The sequence below is a fragment of the Callorhinus ursinus genome, unplaced genomic scaffold, assembly GCF_003265705.2.
Source record: "Callorhinus ursinus isolate GAN/ISIS: 27379988/994484 unplaced genomic scaffold, GSC_fseal_2.0 scaffold19, whole genome shotgun sequence".
Classification (NCBI taxonomy): Eukaryota; Metazoa; Chordata; class Mammalia; order Carnivora; family Otariidae; genus Callorhinus; species Callorhinus ursinus.
The window spans coordinates 17805117-17809560 of record NW_027397081.1 but is presented as its reverse complement, the minus strand read 5'-3'; positions in this window follow the sequence as shown (position 1 = coordinate 17809560).

Genomic DNA, 4444 nt, shown 5'->3' with positions numbered 1-4444 from the left:
GTCCGGGAGGCATGCCTCGGTTTCTTCCGGTGTAAGGTGAAGGGGTGATTACATAAACCAGACACACCGTTCTAAGACCTTGGGTTCCCAGCCATTGTAATGATCTTTGTGCCCCAGAAGCACTGGGGTAGGAGCAGAAGGAAGAGGGAAGGGAGATTTTTCTCCCACAGAGTCCCTGGCATCCTTCGGACCCTCACCCCAGCACCCCCCAGCATATGACCTACAGCAGCCACAGCAAACGTACGTCCTGACACAGACCAAGGTCCACACACCCACCTTCACCCCTTTCCCCACTAGGCAAACTCCTACTCATGCCCCATGCCCCAGGTCTATCTAACACCAATTCCACCCTGGCGCCTTACCCAGCTTCCCCAAACCTAGGGCTTGCTTCATCCCCTTTAGGTCCTTTGTGCATCCGCCTCTGTCGTGGGTCTTGGCAATGCAGATTGCCAAGGGTCTAGCCTGCAGATTGTGGGTGGCCTGGTGCCTCCTTTGGCTCACGTCCCCAGCGCTGAGTGTGGGGACTGCTGAGTAAATGTGGAATGCAAGGGGCTGCTCCTGAGAGCGGAGCTCCTCTCCCTCCATTCCCTGGCGATGGGGCCAGCAATGCCTTCCCCAGGCCTGCCCTGACCCAGGACCATGGCATGCCACAGCCAGGGGCCGGGAGGAGCAGAATGGGGCTCGCTCCACAGCAGCTGTGGGAAGGACGGAAGGGGGCGCTCTCCCAGGTAATGTTCTTAGTCATGGCATTGGACATGCAGTACCTAATGCACCTAATTACCCAATTTAATCCTCACAGCATCCCTATGAGGTAGGTGCAAAAAGACCCTTATTTACAGGAGAGGAACTTTCAGTGCAAAAAGGTGAAGAACACACAGGGCGCCTGGGTGGCTCAGTCGTTAAGCGTCTGCCTTTGGCTCAGGTCATGATCCTGGGGTCCTGGGATCGAGCCCCACATCGGGCTCCCTGCTCAGCAGGGAGCCTGCTTCTCCCTCTCCCACTCCCACTCCCCCTGCTTGTGTTCCCTGCTCTCACTGGCTCTCTCTGTGTGTCAAATAAATAAATAAAATCTTAAAAAAAAAAAAAAAGGTGAAGACACCCTAATCATCAGCTCCCCAGCCGGGATTTGAACTCAGGCTGTGATCCCAGAGCCCAGACCCTTGACTGCATGCAATTCTGCACAAAGAAAGTGCTGAGATTCTGCACGAAAGGCTTCCTGGTGCCCAGGTAGTGCTCAGCTGACGTGGGTCATGGGTTCTCCCTTGTTGTATTTGACTGGACTGAATGCTTCCTCTTCAGACGGCTGTGTTCCTTGGAACCTGAGTGCTCCCGTCTCCACCAGCCCCCTGGCTTGTCCCGGGCTCCTCGACTCGGAAATTCCTGAAAATCTTCTCACTCCTGTTGTAGGCCGCAGGCTTTTGCCTCCACGCACCCCTTTAACTACCACCGGCCTAGATGTAACCCTCCAGCAAACGTCCCCAGCCCAGCCGTCCCTGAGCTCCAGGAATTGCCCAAACCACCCTCCCAAATGTTCAGGGCTTCTTTCCAAGCTCCATTGCCCCCCATAGCACCATCACCTTCAGACATACTGTGTCATTTAGTCATCTCTTGTATTCATTGTTTATTTTTTCCCCCTCTGCTTGCGTGTGCTGCTAATCCTTCAAACTCAACATGTCCAGAAGAGAACGCACCTTCCCTCCCCGCCCCCGCTGTGTGCCCTGCCTTTCCTCTCCTGGTCAAGAGCACCACGCAGCCACACGGTTTCACAGGTGGGGAATGGCGACATCATCCAGAACCTCGCTCTCCCCGGGCCCCTACTCTTCTAGGGGCAGTGTTGGCCACACAGAGTTCTCCGTGAATGATGGGTCCCAATCATCTCTGTGCTCAAGGAGATCCCTTACAACCTGATTGAGAACAGCTTCCCTCGATGAGACACTGGAAGAACGAGGAAAGACTGAATAATTAAATGTGGGGTACAAACAGCATTGAAGGCAGTGAAATCGGTCACAGGGAAACAAGTCTGGGCTACAATTACCACTCTCTGAACACGGTCTCCTTTCTGTGAATGCCTGTGGAAGCTGTGCTCATATATACCTTCCAACTGAAAGGCACTGGTATGGGGCGCCTGGGTGGCTCAGCTGGTTAAGTGTCAACTCTTGGTTTAACCTCTGGTCATGATCTCAGGGTCGTGAGATCGAGCCCCGTGTCAGGCTCTGCACTCAGTACGGAGTCTGCTTGTCTCTCTCCCTCTGCTTCTCCCCTGACTCATATCCTCTCTCAATAAATAAATAAAATATTAAAAAATAAAGGAAAGGAAAGGTGTATATCTCTTTCTTTCAGGCCTCCCCACACTGTGTGGTGTCACCATTTGCATTAACCCATTTTATGGACAAGAAAATTAAGGCACCCGAGGGATTTTTGTCTCCACGGTTTCAGAGCCAGAATTGCGGAAGCAGGCTTCTGCCTTGGCCACGGGCTCTCCCCTGTGCCTCCCTCAGCGGTGGACTTATCCGCCCTGCCCCTCTACCTGAGCTGACTGTGCTGTTCTCCAACTATGCATTGGTTGCACTTTTACCTATCAAGGACTCTGGGTGGCAAAGATCACTAGTTGCCCGGCCAGTATGTTTCCCCGCCTACTTCCTTCCAACGAAAGCCCTCTTTCGGTCATTGGAAGCGGCAATGAGCCAGGCCAAATGAACGCCTCTGCCAGACTCCTTGCAGAAAGGGAACATGACTCGTTGGGTGGCGATTCTAAGAAAACTCTTTTAAAGGAGCTGATGCAGTGGTGAGGTTCTTCTCTGCCCTTCCCTCTGCCTCTTCCTTGATGCCTGGACCTTGGGTGGGATGGCTAGAATGGGAGCCCGGGCCAGACTGTGGACCCTGAGAGGACCCAAAGGAAGAAAACCATGCAAGGGCTGGCAGTGCAGAAAGACGGGAAAATCCTGCATCTTGAAAGGCTGAAGCTTCTACAGCAACCACGGGATTTCTTTTACACAAAAGCAAACAAATTTTCCCAACGATGGCCGTGTGGGTTTTAGGCTATTCCTGAACCTCAGACTCACTGAACCTCAGACTTGCTGATTCATTCTTCAAGAACGGGTTAACTCATTCCTTCTCTCGTCCAATAGATTTACTAAGTGTCAAGGAATGTTCAAGGCTCTGTGGAAATAGAACAAATGGGGAGCTCCAAACTCAAAGACTCTGTATGTTCTGCTTCTTCACCCCCACCCTACCCCAAGGGTCACCCGAGATCCAGGATGATGAATGACGGGGTTTTACTCCATGGCAGTTCACCTGGATTTTGGTGAGATCACCAGGCTTCACTTCTGAGCTCCCCACTCCAGGCCTCCAGCCTCCAGGAGAAGGCTGACTTATGCTCCTGGAAAGGAGAGCTCACGCTCTGGGCAGGCTCTCCCACCAGGGGACTCTCACGGCCACTTCCAGCCTAGATACCTTTGGGTGAAGCGCAAACCCACTTGAACTCGGAATGCCTATTAAGGAAGAGTGAACCCCCCAAAGGACTGCCTCGGTCTGGCCCGTATTCAGAAAGTTTGCTACATCTTGGAAATATGTCCCTACACTCTCATCTGTTCAATGTATCGTCAACTTTTGTAGCCGTAAGGAATATTAAAGGTCATATAGCAACATATAACAAATCAATCTCTCTCTCGTTCTCAGGGAGGATATAGAGAAGTCCCATAAATCTCTGGGCCCGCTCTTCCATCCATGTCTTACGGTTTCCTCTAAGACACAGTTGGTCTGTGTTTTCCTTCCCGTCCACCTCCCCCTAGAACCTCTGGGGCTCTGAACACAGGAAGCACTCAAAATCCACATAATCAGACTATCAGCCAGCGTGGTGAGGGTTAGTAATCTTGGGGTCAAACAGACCTGGGCTCAAAAGTGGGCCTCATTTTCTTGTATGTAAAATGAGAGGAGATTTTATTTACTTCAAGTTTTCATCTTAAATGAAATGGTCGTGCCTGCCTGGCACATCATTGGTCCTCAGTAAGTGGGAGATATCCACTCATCCATCTGTCCACCGAACATGCTTTTCCAAAATAACCTGGAGTTCAGAGCAGTGTAGTAAGTGTGGGTAACAGGAAAGAAGTAGACGGTATGGCCTTTAATTTAAGAGCTCCTAATTTTGCCATCCAAGATAGAAGTTTTTTTTATTTTTTATTTTTACCAAATAAGAAGGTAAGATGGATTTCCTGTCAAAGCGTTCCCATTGCCATGGATCTCTGAAAACAGAAAATTAATTCTCTAACGAATTCTCCCATGTGATTTATCTCCGCAATAAGCCATATCATGCCTTAGGCCCCATGAGCCTGGGGCAGTTCCTCACAGAGCCCGACCTGGAGATTAACAGAAATGATCTGCCCTGTAAATAAAGAATGGCACACGGCAAGGGGCTAGCCTGGACCCAGGGTTATAATTCTCGCTC